The 23,985-nt window shown below is 41.8% G+C and overlaps 1 protein-coding gene across 1 annotated transcript in view; it reads right to left on the bottom strand.

Moving 5' to 3' along the window:
- The window catches only part of GRIN3A (glutamate receptor, ionotropic, N-methyl-D-aspartate 3A), a 77,674-nt gene that overhangs the window by 48,880 nt on the left and 4,809 nt on the right, over positions 1-23,985 (bottom strand). The window lies entirely within an intron of this gene.

The raw sequence follows: 23,985 nt of genomic DNA, 5'->3' as shown, positions 1-23,985 counted from the left end.
TGGTCACGGTGACATTTTGTTTGACATTATGACAGCTTCATTATCAGAGTTAAAAGCATATATGTGAATATTCTTTTGCTAACTGTGTAAAAGTAAATAATACACAGAAAATATTATTCTCCTCTGACTCTTGGGGGCAAAGGCAGTGCCCAAATATGTATTTATGATAAGAAACACAAAAGAGAAAACAAGCTATATAATTACATCAGAGAAAGCTCCACTGAAGGAAGAAGGAAAGCCTTCTGGCTTACAGTGCAACTGTGGGGACTCACAGCTTTACAAACAGAGCTAAATGGCAGCTGTGAGCAAGCTTCAGGAACTGGGAAGCTCTTTCTTCCATGGTTGAAATTACAAAATCTAGGCTTAAACCCCAGTTCCCTAAAGGCTATGGGCACACCTATTGCTTCTTCCTTTCGTGCCATGAAAAAAAGATGCTATGAAATGGTTCTGGTTTTTTTTAACATCTGCCTTACCGCTGAAACTGCAACGCCTCAAGGCGGATTTTGTGCTGGCAGCTGACAGACGGTGGGAAGGGCTTTGGACGGAGCGGTCCTGCCACCCTTCCCGACCGTCCGCTGAGCTGCCCACATCCCAGTCACTGGGCTGTCTGCCCGGCAGCAACAGAAGGAAGGTGTGTGCTCCAGCACGTCCCCCTCCAGCCTGCGGCCAGAGACCCGCTCTGCCCGCCGGGGAGGCTGCGGCCAGGAGCCCACGCACCCGCAAGTTCCTGCAGTGGAGGGTGAAGCATCCAGGTCTTCTTCTCAAAATCCATCCTGCAGCTTCCGCAGAGGTACAAGCGGTGCGCAGGGCGGGCACGCATCCCTCCGCTGCCCCGTGAAGAGCAGCAGGAGCTGGGCACGGGTGTTGTGCTGCTCCTGGGCTCCCTCCTGGTTCTGGGTAAACCCCCGGAGCCTTGTCACGGACGTCAGTAAGCATTAGATTTGGCTCCTAGGCCTTCACCCAGCAAAACACTTAAGCAGCTGTTTAAGCAGCAGCATCAGTACGATTAAAAATACCAGCAGTACATTTCTTCTGCTATTTAGACTTCTGGTTCTCTGGGGAAGAAAATCCCAGACCTGCTTTGGCCCAGAAAGAGGAAGATGACTTCATGAATTCCTTTTTCTTCTGTTGCGCATCTCTCTCCACATACATACCTGTTTGACCAAGACTGTAACTTGAAACAGGGTAGGTCCCCACACTAAAGGCTATTTTTTGCAGATGGTTTAAAAGCTTCTGAGAGGGAAAAGCTAGCTTAGACTAGCCAGAATTATTCTGATTCCTGCAGCAAAAGAAGCCTGGCATCTGTCCAGGCAATCCTTATAAACAGATCCTAAAAAGGCACTGACTGTTGATTTTAAAAACCACAAAACCACAAGAGTTAAATTAATTTAAGTTTTGACTTAGTTTGTCCTGAAAATTATTTCTCTCATTAGACCAGACAGTCATGACTTGAGGTTGCTTAGCATCTCTTATGCCTACATACAAATACTCCAAACTAATCTGAATATGTACAGCTCTCCACAAGGTCAAAGAGGCAATATAATATATGAACTTTCAGCTGTTCTTGGAAAGTAAGACCCATTACTTATCTTCATAGCCACTTATAAATTATCGTAAGTAACACTACTTCAAAAACTTCAAGGTGTTCTTTGCTCCAGGAGGGGAAAAAAAAAAAAAAAATCCAACATTTGAAGTTTGACAAAGAATATTTCACACAGATGCCAAGAGCCAAACCAGTTTTTTCTTCCCTAAAATTTGTTATTATAGTTAATAAAAGACAGATGGTTGCTAATACAAATAGATAGGGGGAGCTACATTAATTCTCCATGATCGGCTTTCCTCCACCATTAAAATGGCAATGCAAAACTCCAGAGAACCACCTCTGCTCCGTGGTGCCCTTCAAATGGAAGGAAGAGGCAGCCAGGTCCATGTCTGCGACTCCTGCTCACAAGTGCTACATTATCATAATCAATGTCTACAAAGCCCTTGCAAATGTTTGGGTAAAAGATGCCAGGACATACTGAGTGTGAATATTAGCCACAATGGAGAATCTGTTACTGCATGGTATTATTTTCTAGAAGCTCAACACTGTTATGGAATCAGGTTGTCACAAGTAAGTGAACACTTGCCAGCAACAGCAAGGAGATCTTGGCTAGCTCCACTCCAAGCTTTCTTTCTAATGACATTTCCCAGTAACACATTTCCTTACGGCTGGCCTCATGTAGACTGTCATGTTTGTGAGCAGGATTTCTCATTTGGCGTTCATGCTGGAGCTACCCCATTACAAGTCTTCCCACTCTTACAAAGGATGCAAAATGCACTAGCTGTTCCACAGAGGCGTATCTTTTTGGGGTTCTTCTGAATCCCACTAAAAGCCTGAATGGTTAGAAAATAGCATTTAGCAGAATTTAATTCTTCCCTTAAGGAGACATGGCATTCAGCTAACTCAAAGCTCTTCAGCAGACTGTCTAGGGGAGTTTGTGTGCTCTTCTGTTGGGAAGCACCTCACAAACATTCGTGTTTTTCACATCCTGGCCACCAGTCAGAAAGGCTCTGTTTTAAAGTGACTCCAAAGCAGGTAGTCTGAGTTTTCCCACATGTGTTATTCAGGCAATGCACAGGGGGAGGGCTTTTTTCCCCCAATTTTTGGTTCATGAGGGCAAGTAGCAATTCAACTTTTGATAGCAGCAGAGTCAAAACCGTGGTGGCACCTGGGAGCAGACAGCGCATGCACTTTGGGCTTGCTGAGATCTGCATCCTTGGTCCTGGCACTCCTAAATTCTGAGATGCAATGCAGAAAGACCCTGTTGTTGTAAAGAAATTCTGCTAACACTCCAGCGGTGCTGTTCAACTTGAAGAAAATTATTTCAGTAGCTACCAGAGCACTCTGTGTGTGTGTCTGCTAATGGAAGAACTCTTATTACTCTTTCAGAGTGGTCACTAACAACCCTAGATCAAGCATATAGGTGTGATCAGGCTGCAGTAATAAAGTGTTACTTGGATTATCAAGAAATCACAGTTCAAAGACTGCTGAAAAAAACAAACAGGGTTGTATCAAGGATCCCCAGACGCGCTATCACAAGATGACAGCAGAAGCCTTAATAATGCAAGCACAGGATAGCACCAGAGGCTCCAGGGCTAAAAATCATAACTCACCAATGGTCAGCTACTAGGAGATTGCAACCTTGGGAGCTGAGTAAAACCGGGTTTAGGGAGAACAAAGAACAAGTATCCAATATGTAATATGTACCAGATGATACCGCAAATGTGGATATAAGGTGGAACTGCAAATGAATGAGGAATGGGCAAGCAAATACAGCAGACATGCAGAAAGCATTAACAAATATATAAAGTGATCAAAGGCAAACCCAAAGGAGGAAGAAACTCCTGCCATCAACATGATACTCCTCACTTTAGAGATCTTGGGACACAGATGACTTGCCACTAACAACCCCCACTCCCTGGAAACACACACTAGCATTGTCTCCCTAAAGAAGATTTGTGACACTGACCTCAGGACCCAGGGGTGCATGGAAGGGTGAGCACAACATTGGAGAAAAGAGATACAGGAACTGCATATATGACAATTTGAACTGTATCATTACTGAGAATGAGCTGTAGTACTTGGATAATTTGCCTGTAAGTGTTAGCATCATTGGGACCAATAGTACTACTTTGATATGACTGCTAGGACTTCAGTTAGACTAACAATAAATTCTTGGCTTCGCATATAGAAAGGGTTTCTAAAGCTCACGTTAACTGCATGCAGTGTTTGCTCTGACGCCTTGCTCTTGAGGACTGCCATTAATACAGTGCAAGAGTTGACAGAGAATTTGGCAACCAAGGCTGTAATAACAATGCACATTGCCAAGCACTGCTCCACACTGGGCTCCTTGGCATGTCACCCCTGCCAGGCTCCTCAGCATAAAGGGCCCTTGCAATGGCATTCCCATCCTTGCCTTGTTACAGCAGCTTCCACCTTCCCATCAGCAAGATGGACATGTTGCAGTACATCACTAGAAAATGCTCCTTTTTCACAAGCACAACTGGCTATGAGTACACTTTCTGTATTACCTAGCTTTTTAGGCATGAGAAAAATGGTGGCCAAACAGAAGGAAACTAATTCTGGAAGAAAATGTAGAATGTAAGGGGAGGGGGTATGGACAATGTTATGTACATAAAAGAAGTCTGATCCCATTTTACAAAAGCAGCTATTGTCCTTTCTGATACATACCTGGTGTACCCACACAGCATTTAATCCAATTAGATTTTATTCACCATTAACACCTGCAGCAAGGAATAAAATCTGGAGCACTGCTTTCACTCTCCAGTCCAATTCCAGCATGGCTTGAAAGTGTCTTCAACTCTTCCTGAGCATTTGCATTCCCCTTACCCTCAGTAGCTGTGCCCCTGCGTCTCATTATTTTTACAAATGACTATGTGCCTCCCAACAGGCTGTGCAACCCTATCTGGTGTTTGCAGCTCAGCAGAATGAAAATAGGTCATTTGACCTTGGAGACAAATGCCGAAGCAGGTGACAACTCAACAGAGACACCTCCCCCATTCATGCTGAGCCAATGCCATAAAATGACGTTCAGGATGTGGTGTGCAGGGCTGTCCTGCTGCAGGCAGCATCTCCTGGCACAGGACAGCCCTGGCTGCTGTGCGACTCCATGCACTCCTTCCAGGGCACTGGGTGCCGCTCCTCAAGGACAATCACCAGCCACCAAGTTAGCTGCTTCGTCTCTACGGTTCCCTGCCTGTTGGAGAAATGCCCATGGGTTGTGCTGCATGAAGCTATGCATGGAGCAGTCACTGAAATGATAGGGCATGTGGCAAAATACAGTGGGAGAAATTAATTCTGACCCATGTCCTGTTCCTCAGAAAGCCAGCACCAGCTCATCATCACATCCTCTTCTGCTGGGCCTTGCTCCAGGCATGTTCCACAGGATTAAGTTTACCTACAGGTGCATTTTGCTCTATATTGATTTTTCGTATGAAAGAAAGCTAAGAATTAAGCTTGCAAAGACTGATCTTTTAACTCTATTAAATTAGGCCAGGGTAGATTAAGTTAGTAGTTCATATTTCTGAGGCTAGACATTTAAATCATGGCTCTAAGGTGAATTCTTGTGTGTACTTGCTTGGCTTAATATCAGGAACAGAATTTAAACATCTCCACTTGAGGTTTCTTATTTAATACACCAAGGATTTAATTAGAAAGATGGTTAATTAGAAAGAAGAGTTTTAACTGGCTCTCAGGACAGGGGGTGAGCAGGGGAAAAAATAATTTCAGAAATCAAACATCCCTTTTAAAAACAAATACACTCTGCATGAGGTGGGGTGGGGAGCTGACAGAGAGGACCAGCCATTGGGACTTGCCATCCTGAGTGGCCATGAAATGCCACCCACTGCCCACCCGAAGTCCATGATGCTGTCCCGCTGGCCAGGGTAGGAGGGTCTCACCCTGCACAGGCATCCTCACCTTGCTGGGCACTTTTCACTAAGTGTGCCAGGTGGTGAAGCTACTTTCCTCAGCAGGAGGCAGTTTGTTTGCATAAGAAATAGTTCAAAGATAAAGTGCTGCTCAACACCAGCAGTTGCTGCAGGAAGAAAAAAAAAAATTAACTGGGAGGTGTGATGTTGGCTCTTCAGCTGCAGATTTACTATCTTTCAACAGAAAACAAGAATATGACTTTTGAAAATGCAGCAAAGCCTAGTGGTTTATATTCACTGTAAATTTTTTAATTGCTGCTCCCCATTTTTCCTTCCCAATCCTGAATTAATACGTTGTCATTAAAAAACAAACAAAGAAACAAAACTCCGAAAGACAACTGTACAATTTAGAAGTTTTGTGGCAGTGTTTGCAAACTGCTTTTCTGGGCATGCAAAACACAAAATAAGGCATGATCCTGTAATCAGGAGGAACTTACCCCCTGCTGCCAAAGGCAGAAGCATTGAGCTTCCAATAAAGTATATAGCAACTACACACAAAAGTGTGTGACTGTGCAGGCACACAAAGAGAGGAGAAGGAGGAGGAAGGGAAGGAAGAGGAGGAGAAAGAAGAGGAGGAGGAAGAAGAGGAGGAGGAGTAGGAGGAGGAGGAAGAAGAGGATGAGGAGGAAGAGGAAGAAGAGCAGGAAGAAGACAAGGAGGAGGAGGAGGAGGATTAGGAAGAAGGGTTCCTGGCTGGCTGTTGAACACAGAAACTGAGCAATCCGGTTTGAAATCTCTGCCTTGCCTTGTGCTCCCTTTGTGAGCAAAGCCCTCCCTGTAAAATGGGGACAACCCCCTCCACAGTGCCCCGGGGGTACAGGTCACCATCGTGGCAGGGCCAGGCTTCTCAGTCCTTTGTGAAACGGTTCTCCGAAGGCTTACAGCAAGATAAATATTTCACACCCTTTTACATGGGGAAGGATGAGAGGTGAAAAATGGGGGGGGGGGGACGGGACCCAAACAACCCAGAGGTTGAGTCACATGTCTTGGAGAATATACCAAGATTTTTGCCAGAAGCAGAATCTAGGGCTTACATGTCCTGTTTCTTCCCATGCTAGACAGAGCTGCCTCAATAGATAAAAGAATGTGGAAAGTAATGAACAGCCATTTATTTTATGAGTTATTGTTAAATAATTTGGGCATTTGTACCACCACACTACTCACAGTACACTGGTCTGTCCTTCCAGACTAGTGTTACCCATCTCACTGATACCTGCTTCATCAGGGCCCCATGTCTGTAAGCATTTGGACACTGTGATTTCCTCATTAGTTTTAAGTGGATAAGCAACCTACTAATTATCCATTGTATTCCAAAAGAGTCCTGGGTACAGAGTTTTGAAATGAGACCTTACTGTAGTAGGTACTTCACAGAGCAGAAAGTGGTTTACAGCAATTATTGTGGTAAGGCTTGGGAGAATCAAAAATCACCACCCATGCCTGTTTCATCCTTTGATTTATAATGTGTAAGCTCATTAGGTGAACATTTAGAGCTCCTAGTTGTGACTCAATCTTCAGCTCTCATCTAAATGCTTGACAGAAAATACACAATACTATCACCTCTCTACTGCGCACAAATATTTGCCTAGATCACTGCTACCAGGTTTTCTTTTACTCTGCACCTAGTGTGGACATTTAGACCAACAATGAAGTGATTGCAGAGAGCTTGTAAATCACTATAAAATATGAATTATACTTATTAATCCCTCCTTTGTACTGAGTTTGGACTCAGTGGAGCATTGGTAACTGATACTTCATAGGCCTTAAGTAATGTGTCCATCCATATGTATGTAGTATGTGATAGTGGGCACAGATTGAAGATAAATCTGTGACCAGGCACACAGCATGGGAAAAACAGCATGCCATGCTTGATGGGACCATCTGGCTGTACTGAAGATTCATACTGCTGTCTGACACCATCACTCGCCAGAAGCTAGCACTAATCACAAGACACTGCCGCTGGCCAGAGAAATGTAATTCTCTTTTCCTTTGGCTCTGCCTGTGGCAAGTGCGGATGGTCCCAGTATCACGCCATCAGGAGAAGCTCGTCAGCCTTCCCCTGTAGATACCTTTCCTGCTGCAATTGCATAAAAGCACCATATGGACAAATCACTGCTGGTGGCAATGGACCCTGACAACTGCCTGGGTGCAGCAGCTCTGCCATAAAGAGAGAGCTTTTTACCTTACAGCCTTCCCTCCCTTTTTGTTGTGCTGCTGGTGCTCAGTGGGCAGCCCAGGGGCAAGCTCTGCCGCAGAGGCCAGCACTGCATCGCTGGTGAGGCTGGAGAGCTGCATAAACTGCGTATAGTTGAAAAAATATTTGGAAATCCATACTGTATCAAAGAAATACAAGATCTTCCCTTGTTAATGAGAAACTCAATAGCATATGGACAAAAATAACTGAGCATACTGCTCTTACTAGCAAAACCTTTGGTGGTAGGGAAGTTTAACATACTTTTACCCTTGTAGAAAAAAGATAGGGAGGAGTAGCTGGACAAACTGTTGCGATGGAATTAAATACCAAATTTACTTCATTATAAATAAGGTTCTTTGTCCCACCTATTTATGCAAAAACTTATTTGTACTGCTACCTTAAGTTTCTTGAGGGGGAAAGGGAAAAAACTGTTGTGGCAGGTTAATAGGGGTTGGCTTCATTTATGAGAAAGTAATGAAAGTAACAGCAACAATTTAACAGGCCGGATGTTATTGATGGGAAGAATGCTTTGCAGCATGGAAATGAGGAGAAGGGCCTTTACAAATCTAGTTTTCTTTTCAATACTGGCTCTTACCTTCTCTGCTGCAATTCCTTTAAATTTCCACTGCCTCAGTACCCCCCTCTTACAAAACAATGTATCTCCTCCTTAAAGTTATGTAGGGTTTGTGCAACTCTGTGTCAGCTGAAAACCACTACACTCATTGCAAAGCACCAATTACCCAAGTACATTCCGGACTTAATTTATTTTTTAAGAGCTTTGTGCTTTAGGATCTGCCAGGGCTGCACATTTCTGTGAGTCAAAAGGCTCTCAAATACACCAAACCAAATGAATCAATAAACTCATCTGTGCTTGAGCTTGCTACAGACATATGAGACATTTTCTTCCTCACAGCTCAGCTCTTCCTGCCCTGACCCATGTGATGACGTGTATGGATGCCATGGTCCCTCTAGGTCAGCTCTTTAATCCTGATGTCAGCAGATGGCTGATGAGTGATTGCAGCTGACGAAGAGGCCCTCAGCTCCTGATGATGAACTCTGCGAGCATTTTAACGCACTTGGGCAGCCAGACCAAGCTGTCTGTGGGTAGGCTGCGTGCAGCTGGGGCAAATAGCATCTTCACTTGGGTAGCTGCAAATCCGAAAGCATCAGATGTATTAATGGATCTGCCTGCATACGACTGCCCTCCTCTGCACTTCGTGGCTTATAAACTCTCAAAGCACAACAGCTATAACTCATTTTGAATGGCACCTTGGTCATCAGAGCCACCATCCTTCCTACAGCCTTCACGGTCCAGCATTACAGACTAATATCACAGTCAAGACTAGCAGTACCAGTTCTATGGACTAGAAGAAATAATGACATTTATGAATTTAACAAACAGGACAGAAGTTATGAATTTAATGATCTGGGAGCCAGTCTTGAGTTATGCAAAATACATTGAGTTAGGTATTCACAAAATTGCTTCAGCATAATTGTCGGCACGTGGATTGTTTGCAAACAGCTAGCACAAACTACTTAGTGTTAATCATTTGTTCCGTGACATAGTTAGTCATGCACTATTTCTGCTTCTTGAGTGGGTGATTGTATCCTCCTAAAGGAGAGGGTAAGAACCAGCAAAAATGAAGCACGACCTGGGAGTTTAACATGGATAAGTGCTTGTGATAAAACACGAAAGCGTCATGTCTCACTAATCTCAGCAAGATGTTTGTGTCTATCCATCTCCATGCAAATAATCTGCGATGACTCTGCAGAGTCTGGTGAACCAAGCCTGGGGACAAGGAATTCACATTGACTATTTTTGGCACTGTGATTCGTTTTAACTCTCTGAACAGGGGAAGTGTTGCAGAGGAGTATCTAATTCCTGCAGACGACCTGAAAGGAAGGGATGACAGACCACACCTTTCCTATGAGTTTGGCAAGAACATACAATCAAAGTTGCTGCCTCTGTCTGCAGGAAATGGTACTGCTTGAGGGAAAGAACCTGTAATTAAAAAATCACAAAAAATGTATATTACCTGAAGAAATAGGAATGTATATTTTTTTCTTTCCCCATTTCAGTTTTCTCTGTTTACATGATGCTAGCACTTGAATGCAAATCTTGGTCAGTTTTCCAAAAGATAAATTATACTTCTACACATTTCAGTGACCTGGGATGGAACTAAGGAAGGTGAAAAACCATAAGCTCTGAATTTTGTTGTAATATTGCTTTGATATTTTGCATTGACACAGAGGCTGCATTGCCCCATCTGAGCAAAGGAACTAAAATATTCTGTAAAACTCCCTGCTTAAAACCTTTACCAGGTACCACACCGAATACCAGGATGTATTATTAAGAAATTGGAGCTGAACAGCCAGCTAGCTGTGAGAATAAAAGGGAGAGAGAGACACTCACAGAAAGCTGGATCTTCTGCGAAAGGTTTGCTTTTCTTTTCTGAAAGGTAAGCAAAGTTTGGAGACCACTCTTAAAAGACTGGAGATTTTATACTTGCTTGAGCATACTGATTGACAGACACACAGACTGTTAAACTCGGGGCAGGGACACACACACCCCAAAGAGGTGTGAAGGCTGCTGGAACATTCTCTAAGCTCACAGCGAAGGCAAGCGGAATTACCCCATCAGGAGGGCAGCATCGGTCTCCTGGCCCATGCCATGTGATTGGAAGCACTGTTCAGGTCAGATAAAGTCCTCTGCAAAAAAGATTTCGTGCACTGCAGGGAACTTGCTTTCTGGGTTGGCTGTTTCCTCCTGTCACCACTAATACTCTTAAACAAGGATGGATGCTGCAGGACCATACAACAGTTCCAATGGTTACCACACATTATTACGTTGGGCAGTGGTCAAATGTGCACAGACTCAATGCATCATTTACAGACAGGCAACGGGTTGCTGCTGATTTTGACAGCCTTGGACAACTTTTGACCTACCAGAGGTAACTTCTGACAAAGCAAAGAAATTCTGCTGGACTTCTCCATGCCTGGACTGGTAGACCAGTAATGATTCCAGTACTCAGCCCAGGGTATTTTCCCATACGTTTTTAACTGTGTTGAAGACTGAATTTCCCATTTGAGTCCCCTGTTCAATGGTCAGACTGCATACTCATTCCTCCCTCTCTTACTGACAATAGTAAGCCATTTTGCTTCCTACTACTCTCTAATAAGATTGTAATAATTTTGTATGACTCTCAGAAGACATGCATTTGCTCTCATAGTGCTGGCATAATACAGATCCACAAAAAGATGAATTGTCTGAATTATTCTTGATCTTAGTGAATGGCTTTCTATAGATTTTTAAGTGAAGGGAACTCTCTGGTGAATATAAGGCCAAGTCAGGTAAAATTAAAGGTTAAAGTTGATAAAAGTGTTAAGTTTGCTTATAAATATAGATTTAATATCACAGCAACAAGCCACAGATGCTGTTGAACTAGTTCCTCATCCTAAGCAAAGCCATACCACACTTAAGTGAACAGGAAGTCTGAATATATTGGTTTGTTTTTTTCATGATGGCAGTTGCATCAGAAACAACACATAGATACTCACATTAATGAAATTATTCACTTCAGCTGTTCTTGTTCTCCTCAGCATTTGCTTTTCATGAACATTCCAGTAATCAAATTACACTAGGACAAATGCTTATAGAAAATGAATAGCAAAACCGAACACTTGCAGTATTTGCCAGTTCCAGCTTCCATGTATATCTCCAATTCCTGTGTTTATCAGATTGGAGGAGAAAAAAAAAATAATCATGCGGCTTAGCCAAACAACCAAAACCGTATCTCAAGCTGGTCCCTATTCTAAGCCAGTGAAGTAAAAGGAAGCACTTTCATACATTTTTGGAAGGCTCTGGGATGCAATTATTCCTAATGCTTATATTGTTCGTGCTTGCTCCAGAAATTTCAGGTGGTTTTCAGGCAGAAAAAAAATGTCTGTGATTATCAGATGTATTATTCACTGCGAATTCTCACTTCATTTTTATCTTAAGTACACTTCTGGGGAGGAATACAAGAGCAGTATGATGTGGGCAACAAGCTCCCATTCTCTGTCAAGCAAAGCATCTTTCTTATGCTAATCATGTGGTATGCCGTATCCCACCATAGGTCTCTGTTTGCAATTTATGCTTCTGCTGTAAACCTGTAAGAGTTGTGAATGCCCAAGGAGGACATCACAGCACAGCTAACTTTCATATAACTACATGTTACATATTTATATGCACTGTCAAAATGGTGGGAAGATATGAAATTGAGTTTCACTGGAATCTAGCAGGCTGAGCTATTTATAAATAAGTGTCTTATTTTTGGTGCTCTTCAGAGAATGTGATGAACAGTGAGTGATGAGCAATTTATGTTGCTGATCATTTGTATCACAATAGAGCCTTGCGGTCTTTTTCTGGAGTCAAGACTGTTAATTTAGGATCTGTATTATTCTATAGTGCAAGACAAGACCTCAGAACAAAGACTAATGGGCAAGATTAAGAAAGGGTGAAATGAGCATGTCACCCTGAAAATGAAAGAGTAGGTAGAAAACGGTGTAGCTGAAAAAAATCTGAGGGTTCCTAGGGATTCTGGGCATCAATATTCAAAGCAGACTGATCACCCATCTCTCTCAGAAGAATTTCTCAGTGTGAAGGAATCCTTTCCCACAGGTATTCTGCATGGAAGGATTTTCTATTTATACAATGAAAGACAACATTAAACAAAATATGGCATAATGAATGTGAAATAAATGCCATTAGAAGGACTATGTGCTCTAAAGAGATCTTAAGGGTATAACTTGAATGAAAAAAGCAGGTTTTAACTAACAAGTGTGTAAGTATCCTCTACTATGTAAATAATTCACATGTATAAAAAGATGATCATAAGGCTGACTGAATAATCATCATTTTGGCTTCCCTGTGTTGACTGCTGATGGAAGATTCCTAATCAGAGGCCACAAGAGTATTGTTAACTGTACCAGCCTATCCAGCCTATTTCTATACTGATACATTGTGATACAAACTTTTAAAGAGGTGATTAATAAGTGGGTTTTTTTCTTCCCGGAATCTCTGGGGAACAAGCACTGATGCTATGTTTTATCATTTCCCCCACATTAGTTCTGCAGTAGACAATTTTATAGATGCCAGTGGGACTTCAGCATGAGTTGCTCCTCCGTGTGGTCGGAAGGTAGCTGGTAACGGCAGCAGGTCTTCTGCCAGCCACACCAGGCAGTGCAATTAGTTTTGCAGAAATGGCAATGAAGGGGGCATGTGGGGATCATACAGCACCACATCACCTCCTTCTGTGGTCCTGGAGCAAGAAAACATCACTAAAAGTTACTGGTGCAGGTTGTGTGCTTGCTGGATGACTGGGGAAAGAGATGACAGAAAAGCAGAGCCTTCCTTCAAACTGTTGCTTGATTTTGTACTCTGGAAATAAGAATAAGCTCCTGGAAACTCCTGTTTGGCAAGTGCATCACGGTGCAATGGCGTCTGAAGTTTTCATGTCTCAAAGCTTAAACCAAACATAATCAATGCTTTTTGCTTTAACTATTTATCTACGTTTGCCTCAAGGCTGTTATTGGGTATATATTTGTCTCCTCGGAGCTCTATAGTTTATCACCTATGACATACAATTCAAACAGAGGAAACCCAGGCACATAACTCTTTCACCTTGTTGCCCTTCCAATGTAGAAGTCAAATCAACTCCATGGTATTAGCGTACTAAGAAAATGTAAATCACAGCTAAAACAGTTTCAGTACACTCTCGAAAGAGGGCAACTATCAGCTCCAAGTAAAGGTTAGATCTTATTTTTCCCGTGTTCTGATGCTTACGTTGAGTACAGTAAATTCTTAAAAACAACTGTTCTCCTACAGAGAGCTGTTTAACTGATATATATGTGAGCCTTAAACGCTGAGAAAGTGATAAATAATTATGCTTTCATCTAAAATAGCACCGGAAAATTATCGAACTGTGAACTCATAATACTGACTTTTCATCTGATTTGCAAAAAAAGTTCTTTTTAAGCTGGTTTGAGTGAGTACGCTATTAAGATGAGTGTAATGTAACTGCTTTATCAGTAGCATCACTGAGAGAGCCTGGTGCATAATACAGCTGCTCTTTGTGGCTATTAATTGCTAGGTCTAATAGTCTTTCCTTGCAACAAATGCAAAACTTCCTTTTTAAAATCTCAGTTTATGCTTGAAGATCTATCTCGTCCTTTAACTCTGTCTCAAGTTAGAAAGCCTTGTAAAATGTCTTATGAACAGCATGGGCAATCATTTCCTTCACAGTCTTAAAAAAGCTGGAAGTGGAATAGCACGCCTTTAGGGAAATACTAAGAGTTTAAAATATGCCTGTGCAGCATATTCATAGATTTTTATAATGCATTTCAAATACTTTCCACATTGTAAAACAGGCTTTGGAAACTATCATCACAGATGAAAGCTGGTGAAGAAAAAGTAATAAAAATACTGTAGCAAGAAAAGGAAAAAATGGTGCCTGCTTCTGAATTCCCTAACATTTAATTTCTCCTACATAATAATAACAATCTAACGATCACAGTAATTTCCCCATTTACTATGCCTTAGTGGCAGCTGAGGGTGCACCTGTATTCACGTTCACTCTTCTCCCCCTCCTTCTCCACCTCCCCATCTGCTCCCTGCAGCCATGGAGATTCAGGTGACTGAAACATTTCAGATAAAAGTTAATTAGCCAGCACGCTGCACACCACATCTTTTCAAACGGGTGCCAAGTGGAAACCTTCCAGGCAGACCCTGAGGCCTCTCCCAGCTCACCACTCCTGCAAGGGTGCAGTCCATCGCAATGGAGACTTAGTGCAGCAGGGTGCATCAGAGAGGTTCAGCATCATTTCTCAACTTGCTGGTAACGCACTCGCGTACCTCACAGAGATAGGGATGGCTGCTTAGCATGGCAGTGGTACACACATGCTCTCTGCTTATACCAGTAGGGTATATATATATATATACAGGGATGCAAGACGCTCATGAATGGCTGTATTGTACTACACTGTGGAGAGATGATACAGTAAGCTCAGGACAAAGTGGTGAACATCAAGCCTGAACAGAGATATGTTTTGAAACCCTGCCTACAGCCAAAACCAAGTCACAAGGCCAGCTGCACTTAAATGTTTGGTTGCAATGCCCTGCAAAGGTGGCACGTAACAATTACTGTGGCTTACTGTGGTTTGTGGTATGCCACACTGTCAAGTCCCTTCTCAGTTCTTCATGTAGTTGTCCATGATTACCAAGAGTAATGTTAGTAGCTTGATGTGACAGCTGTGAAGCACTTGGGGCCAGATTGTGAACTTCTTAGTCACACTGATGAGGAGTCCCTTGCACAAATGGCTTTGCTGGAGTGTGACTCCCTTAATAAATGAATCATCTGTCATTGCTGCCTACTCAAGCTTAAATCTTTCTCCCAGTTCTGCTGTTACTTCCACCATCTGCACATCCTCTCCCCATGGTGGTGAGAACCAATTTGGCTTACTGACAGTGTGTTTGGGAAAATGTGGAGACCTTCAGGGCCACACCAGAAGTAAAGAACGGTTGCTGATGTCCAAAGCTACAATCCAAAATCCACTGTGCCTGAACTTGCTCCCATTTATTAGAAAATCCCTTTGGGGCACCTATTGGTATGATGCTGCATGTATCCAAGCGACCTTGGTCTGTCTTCCAGTGCTCTAAAATGCTGACCAGATGTCTGACCCCACATGCCAGAGCATCAGGTGGGACTGTCTCCTGAGATGCCCAGGTGCATCTCTCTTCAAGTAATTCTCAGCACCAAGGAGGAAAAAAGGCTTCCACTAATTACACTCACCCTCCCCAGGGCCTCACACCCTTTGCAAGAAGTCCCTCCAGCAGCAGCAATAAACTGCAATCTGCCTTTGATCTAATCCTTACTCCTTTCACTGCTTCCTAGATGTTGGCTTAGCAGCTCCCTGGGAGGTCTGCACTACTTTTGGGGGAAGGATTACTCACTGGAAGTTAAGTGCCCTTAGCCAGGGATCAAGACAGCCCTGCTAATTCCACCCTGACTTGGGCAAGCTGTTTCGCTCTGTGCTTGGTGATCCCAGCTCTTTGTACAGTACTTTCATGTAAAATTCAGTTCGCTTGTTTTTATGGTTCTGGAATCACAAAAAGTAAAGAGACAGAGAAGGGCACCTCTTCCTTTTTTTCTCAGTTCATTTTATTTTCTCCTGTTCTCTCCCTGTATCACTGACATTTATGTTTCTAGTTTTCTTGCTTCCTTTTCTTGTTTTCTTCCCTCTTTTCTCTGGCTCCTTTCAGCTATTCAGAATAAACTGCAATGCATAGCTACTGGTATTGCAGTGAGATTCAGCGTACTCTCTTGTTCAATCAGATTGAAAAGATGATCCTTGCCCTCTTTAAAAGCCCTTCAGTATGCTACAGAAACATGGATTTATAGCCTGATTCTTTTTTGAAAGAAAAATCCTAGATTTTTAAAAGAAAATGTGCTTTTTCCAGTTTTCTGCTAATCACAATATATAAATTCTAACCATGCTATGCCTGGATTTTTTTCATATTAAGAAAAGACCGTGAGATAAACATTTTATTTGATGGTTTAGAACTGTAGTTAAATCCAATATAGCCTAAAGTTCCAATACTGTGAGTTTTCAGTATTTCATGAGTTTAAATAGTAAATAACTCATTAAATATACCCTAGATGAAAACATTTGTAAGTAGTCTTTGAATTTCATTGTGAGCATTGAATTGAATAACATATAGCATGACAAGATCCTTGGCTGGTTTCTAATTTCCATAGCTCTGCTTCCATTTTAGTGGAAAGATGGTGTGCTTTCTCTGACTTTTTTGGGCAAATTCTTGGGGGAGGTTATACTGAACACGCCAACTTACATTTCTAGAGAGTGTTTTCTTTGTTAATAATCTGTTTAGTAGCATAACTTTTGTATTCATACAGTACCTGCTAGCAAGTTGTCTTTAAATTTGTATTTTTGGGGCAAATTTTGATTTCTACTTAGTGAATAAAGCTAAGTATTCTTTGGTGTTTCTTCTGATAATGCACATCATTCAGTAAAGTAATAATCAATGATTTAACCCTGTCATAGTTTAATCACTCATTATCCAGATGAGTTTGTGCAGTGTATTATGAAAGACCTCTTCTAGGCTATGCAGTGAGGAAGACATTGTTTTGTGAACACCCAGAAGAAAACAAAAAAGAAAACATCATGTATGGTATTGAATTCAGTATTAACTCAGCTTTTTCTGCATCAGAGAAGCAGCACAAGATGAGGATTGAGAAAATCTTGTTACTAGCCAGCTCAGGTATTTTCTCTAGAATCCAGTATGCTATTATGAGTACAGCGAGGAAAGAGACTGATAAACAAACGCGCATCAAACTACAAAGCAGGCATCTTTGCTTTTGAGTTTTCATAACAATTCAATATGGATATTTGTTTTTCATTTATGTAGGAAATGTTTACTGGTATAGTATTTAAGTAAAAGAATCACCTTCCATCCACATCTTTCCCAAATCTTAACTCTTTACCACCCTTTTCAAATGGAATCGATATAACTGAAAATACAACAGAACTTATGAAGTTGACTACGTGATTTGATAAAGCTTGACAGAACTGGATGTACTTCAAGAACAAAGTGATTATTGGCATAATTTTATCTAAGGATTCCCAGAATCAGATACCCTAAATAATTATAGACTCAGTGCACATTCTAAATTTGGGTAATAACCCCTTGCTGTATTTGAGATAGATTGCTCACTTGATGCCACTCAAACAAAGAATCTCTGATGCACATATGTATTTCAAATAACGCTGCACTATCCAGTTTCAAAGTCTGTAGCACTTGTAACACCCTAACTTTGAAATAAGCAGACATTCAAGCATATCCAACATGTCCTTAAATAATAATTGCCAGGAAAAGAAAAATGTACAGAAAATTATGGATGATGAATAATGCTGTGAATGGTAGTTGTGCAAACCAAGCCTTGCAACTTATATTACGAATTACAAATACTATAAAATAAGAATACCTTTATGCTATCTAAGCTAAGTGTTGAAGAAACTTAGGGAACTTTAAGAAAGAAGCCTGCTATAAGATTTCACTGAGACTTGGGTGGTAAGAAACACTAAATAACTTTCTAGTATTGCAAACAACTTCCAAGTCTTGAATTAATATGCTTGAAAACACTTCTTCACCTCAAAAATTGGCTTCTCCATAAGCAACAAAACACCTGGGAAAACAATACATTCTCACACCTCAACGTGTCATATACATTTACCGTATAAATATACCATTTACCACGCTAAAATATTCTAAGTTGCAAATTCCCTTAATCTCAAAAACCCAATGGCAAGATAGCAAATTCAATGGATTTCTGAGGGGCTTTCTTCCAAAGAAGAGGGGCTGGAGACAGCACGGGAAAAGTTCACCCCAGCAGAGTTCTGGCTCCTTCTGTCTCAACAGGATGTTAAAATTAAGGATCCAGAGGAGAGAACTGAAAGTAAAAATACTCTCACCACTTTCCTGCATTCTGAAAAAGGATGTTTTGCAGTCATGATGAACTCCTCCTTAAACACTGTAACTGGAATAAAGAGACTGGTTCTTTTTTTTTCTTTTCATTGCCTCATGCTTCTGAGTATGCAAAAGCTTGTTGATGGAGGAACTATCCTTAAAGAAGTCTCCATGAGTAGGTAGGCTGCAATGTTCTGTTTTACATGACTAGATGCCTTTAGTTGTGTTTTAAATAGTGTTTATTATGACTCTGACAGTTTAGGGGACATGGATGACTTCTTGTATTATCAAGTATTTGGACTTCATGGTCTTAGAAGTCTTTTCCAAACTTAATGATTCTATTCAAGGTCAGGGTGGACAGGGCTCTGAGCAACCTAGTATAGTTGAAGATGTCCCTGCTCATTGCAGGGGGGTTGGACTAGATGACCTTTAAAGGTCCCTTCCAACCCAAATCATTCTATGATTCTAAGTGTGCAACACACAGAGAAAACAGACCCTGAGCATTAAACGAAAAAAACACAAAACATAGAATGTGCCAATACAACCCCCAAACGTTACGCCAACACCACTTTCTCCAAACTTGAGGGCTTTCTGACCATGGACAAGAATATAAACAAGGACTCCTTTCCCTTCAACACACATCATTTATCAACTTAAAGGTAACAGATTGGCTTCAGCTGACAACACCATGAACTATAAAAACTACTCTCATAGCTGACAATGTTCAACATAGCACAGGAGCACAAGTAACACCATTCTCAAAGTAACAACCTCAGGAAAATGTATGATACTGGGGAAAAGCATGTGAGACGTTGGAGACTGGATCAGTTAGTAAACATTGCATAATTTCTTTTTAACAGAGGACTGTTACAATGAGGAAACCTCTCATATGATGCTAGGACCACAACACTGCCAGCAAAACATCAGTTATGCCTCTGAAATCTGTGTTTAAAAGAATTAATGACTTTACAGGATACCCGGCTACAGAGCAAAACTTAGTTACACAAAGCTTTTTTACATTAGCTGGCAATGTAAAAGGACTCTTACGTTATAGCAGATCTGTGGCCTAAACTGTGCAAGTTTCAAAGGCTTACTATGAGCAAAACTGCACAGAGACCTTTGGCTGAAAGAGAAGCAGCTGAACATTTGTTTGCACATCCTTTCAATTTCCATACTTTTTTCCCTCAAGGCACCTCTCATAAACACTCCTGAAGTGCACAAAACGTATAAGCCATACTATGTATGCAGTGCGAGGTGAGGAGGGTTGGTGATCACAGGGAAAGACTGAATACATATTCCTCATCTACACAGTAAGTTTACAAACTTCAACATTTGGACTAGGTCAGATTAGCAATAACAGTTCGAATTACCAGAACCTGCAGCCAAGCATGTCTTTTGCAGTCTCTCCTGGAAAATGAGGCTTTTTTTTTTTTTTTTTTAATTTTTTTTTGCCAATCAAAACCACTTTTCTGCAAAAATGCAGTTCTGGCTCAAAGGAGGAAAAAAATTGTCTGTGGGCATAGTTGGACAGAAGCTTTTCCACATCTCCGTTCCCTTGCTGTAATTTCTGCCTGTCCTCATTGGTGCTTTGCATAGTCAGTGTCTTGCAGATCAGTGTGACTTCTGGGGATACTGTACACACAGTGGTATTCCTAGCTGTCTCCAAAAGCAAAGATGTGTAATTCCGCACCCAGGGTGGTTTGATATATATGAACTATAAAGCTGTTTCCAAAAAAAAAGCTTAATTCCTTTAAAAACAAACCAAAAATTAAATGTTAATGGTCAGTTTCTTTCTACAGCATCTGTTTTGAGGCTGAGCTTGCTACTTCACCAGGAAATTCACTGTTTAACCTAAAACTCTCACTTGATTTATTTATTCTTTTGACCCTCTCTGAAGTCATAGCAGTAATCAGCACTGCTGCAATTCCAGTTCCTCAGGAAACCAGATAAAGCGCAGACTGGCTATGCAGGGACTGATGATTCAGATTTACTTTATTCTGTTTCATTGCTCTGAGAAGAGTCCTTTTCATGTTAAAAGACATCAGAGCTACTAATCTGTCTGAAACCCACTAAAAATACTCCCCAAGTTCTGAAGTTCAGAAAATGCTACTGAGAACATGACCTCCCCTGCATTTCTGATAGCATCACCTATAAAATGGATATTACAGGCTATTCTTCCCAGACTCTTGGCTCTGAACTGTAGTACTAGAAGACGTTTCACTGTGTTTATTTATGGTTCATGTTCCCTGGATCTTTTCCCTCTTCCATCCCTGGGAAAGTTATTAATGAAGCTGGCAGTCTTAGAATGAAAAAATAAAGTGTGTTTCTTCATAAAAACATACATAAGGTGACAAGCCTTGCCTCAATGGCACCAGTGCTCGTGAGCTGCTGTCTCCAAAATAATGAGGTGTCAAAGCTTTGGTGCAATTTGCATTTGTGTTAGTAGTAAAGAAATCCAGTGGTTTTTTGCTTGCTGAATGACAGTGTTAAATTGTTACTTTTGCTTACCTAGAGTGTGAAAATTTACTAGAGTGACAGGAAACTCGGAAAAGTAAACAGCTTTTTTCAGGTCACAACAGCATCTGGATTTACTGTCAGTGTATGTTAGTCATTAAATCACATATACAAATGAAAATGAAAAAAAAGTATGTCAAATTTTACTCTGTGTAGCAGCCCTTGAAGCCATGTGTGCATTTTGCCACACACAATCCTGAACCTCCAGCAAAAGCTGTCCTTGTGAGAGAACGAATGCTGTACCACACTTTGTGACGGCTGTTGTCTTGTGATTGTTAATTGTGGGGGAAGACTGTTCGATTTTTTTTTTTTTTTTTTTTAAGTTCAGGAGAGTAGAATTTAAGGAGAAACAGACTTTTAAAGATGCTTGAATAACCAGAAAACTTTTGAAAACATTCTAGGTATCCATCTGACTGTAGTTGTCCAGCTGTGACACTGTGGATTTCCTCTCGATGTTACACGTTTGAAGTATATCATCAAATGCCACAGAGGCAACAGCCAGTATTATTCAAATGTATTTCAGCTCTGGATCCTTATTTTCTTTTTCATTTTAAGTACTGCTTTTTGCCATCTTAGGCAAGATTTGCTCAAAGATCAACATCTTTTTCAATTTCAGTGAATATCTGCTTATTATAAACTTCTGTATAAAGTAATTATGTTAACATTCAGCAGCAGTACAAACAGATGTGTACATTCCTGTCCTGGCGTAATGCGGAAAATGAGACCCTGTTAGACATTACTACCTTGAAACCATCCTAACAAAAATTCTGAATGCTGAGGAGAAGTGGCTTGAGACAGCATCCAGCGAACATCGAGTTCGCTAGCGTGTTTGCCGTGCTCCTCATATGGTGGACAGTGGGAAATGTTCTTCAACGGCAAACAAGTTTTGGGTCTGCTTCTGCAAGGTGTGCTGCAGTGGTGTTTTGGAGGGAGGGAGGATTGCTCTGCCAAAGCATCAGTGGGAAGGGTGACCCCAGGGAGGCCAATGCTTCACATTTCAGAAGCAGGGTTAGATCTCAGTCTTTTCTTCCTGACTTTTCTTGTCTGAAAAACTGCATGCTGGGCCTATTAGCAAAATCTGTCTCACCTACAAAGATGTCATTTACACTTGCCTCCTCTAAAATTGCCAATCAGTAGAAGTGGTCCGTCTGTGGCTTCGGGGCTGTTAAGTCAGGAAGGTGGGAGGTCCATGGCATGTTCATTTCATGCCAGTGCTGACATGGGACTGCGAGTGACACAGAATCCCTGCCTGCAGCAGGTAGTAAGACACCAGAGGCTGCTGAAGTCAACATCTCCAGGGTCCCCCGGGGTCCAAGATGCTGTTGGAAATCCTGTAACTCTGGGAAGTATGCACACGGTAAGGCTGCTGGAGCATTGCCTCCAGAGTTAGCGTTAAAATGGTATTTATTACATGACGGTATGAAAAAAGAGTGTTCAGAAAGATGTCAGGCCCTCCAAGCCAATCTTTAGAGACTAATGTATTACCTGCTGGCCTTTGAGTAGGGCTGAGACTTTTTTTTAAACCCACAGAGCCTTGAAGAGTGATTTTTTCAGCTCAGCTGAAAAAAACCCAGACTCTATTCAGCACAGGTTCAATGTCAAGCATTGGTTTAATTGTCACTGAAGACAATGACACTTAAACATCTGCTTAAGACCAAAGTCCTGATTTGGATAGATTGATCCAGTTGGCTCCCCACTGAGAACAAAGTGAAAGTTAAGCAGGAGCTGTGAAGTCTGTGGAAAGAAGCAATGACTGTAACCCTCTGCTATATGCATTTAACTCATCTTGTGTCCTCAGGCAGCTTTGGATGAACTTCAACCCATCTTGCATGGAAGAGAAAATAATTCTGATTTTAACAGACAGAGAGCAAGGAGATGCTGGGTTCAGGATCTGGTCTTCAGGGAGCTTTGGCTATTCACTCCAGCACAACTGCAAGCGTAGCTGAAAAGCTGGTACATGGAACTGAGCAAACTTTGACGCTACTGGCACCAAACACGCATCAATAGTGGCATTTGGTGGCACTGATTACCCTCGAGTTGCTGCATAAATCTACATAAACCTGAGTTACATGGGTTTTGCTGAGGTAGAGAAAACTAGCTGAGTTCAGACCAGCGTACAGCAGTCACACCTTCAATGACAGACTGGGAGCTGCCTAGCACAGACTTTCTTCTCCTATCTTTTCTGTCACAATCTAACACAAAAAATTACAGAAGTCTAACAGTGATCCAGGCTGAGTTATGTATTTGCTTTCGCAAATTAAGTTGGTAATCGTTTCTTCTGATTACAATTTGAGAGCAAAGTTGAGCTATCTCTTGTTATATAAAACAACCATTTCTCCTGGCTACTTAAATGGCAGCTTCTGCCATTTTACTCATGACTTCCCTTGCATGGGCTACACAGAATAGAGCATTTCCTTCCAACCCTTTTGCCTTAAGATGATAACTGGCATCAAACACATTTGCAAAATATTGAACTATCACCTTTTTCCAGAGTGTGTAACACTTAAGTTGCCACCATCTCTGTGTGATAGAAAGTTTAGCTCCCCTTGGATATTACTACTATTTGTGCCTGACGGTCACACACAACGAATTTAGTTTCTACTGTTTTAGCTACACAAACACAGAGACAGTCAGTCTTTAGTTTCTACTACTTTAGTTAGGCAGCTAGATTTAGCAAAAATCTGATCTAGCAGCAATGTGTGAACTAAAGAAAATCCTAATGCTTTAGATAGCTCACTGCAAAGCCAAGTTACAGTGAACAACTTCCTTGAGAAGTGTCATCTAGTGAACAACCCACAGTGCCCACACACAGAGCACAGCATTTAGACAAGTAATAAATAAACACCCTGAATGCTGGTTTTAGCCTTTTTTTTTTTTCCCCCTCACAACCTTCTTTTTGTCTGCAAAGTGTGTCCTTCTCCAAAAGCCAAGCTAAGGACCTCCAGAAGAGCAGCTTCTCAGCAGTGCATGTGCTGGACCCCCTCTCCCCTCTCAAATCTACAACTTAACGCGGCTATCACGGCTTAGCTCTTGCCACCGAGAAGCAAAACACGGCCTTCCCACGGAGAGGATGCTCGTCCCCCTCCACCCCGGGGCTGAGAGCAAGGGCCAACACGGGAGAGGATGCAAGTGGAGGTAAACACCAGAAACAGCGATTCCGGCGGCTCCAGACTCAGACCGCTTCTCTCCGGGCAGGGCTCGGGGGCAGTGTCCCTCCCCAGCCCGACCGCTGCCCGGCTCCCACGGCCCGGCCCGGCCCGGCCCG

Source organism: Haliaeetus leucocephalus, unplaced genomic scaffold (assembly GCF_000737465.1).
Source record: "Haliaeetus leucocephalus isolate CR32 unplaced genomic scaffold, Haliaeetus_leucocephalus-4.0 Scaffold247, whole genome shotgun sequence".
Taxonomy (NCBI): domain Eukaryota; kingdom Metazoa; phylum Chordata; class Aves; order Accipitriformes; family Accipitridae; genus Haliaeetus; species Haliaeetus leucocephalus.
Note: the sequence above shows the minus strand (reverse complement) of the source record. Positions and strands in the feature narration are given on the sequence as shown.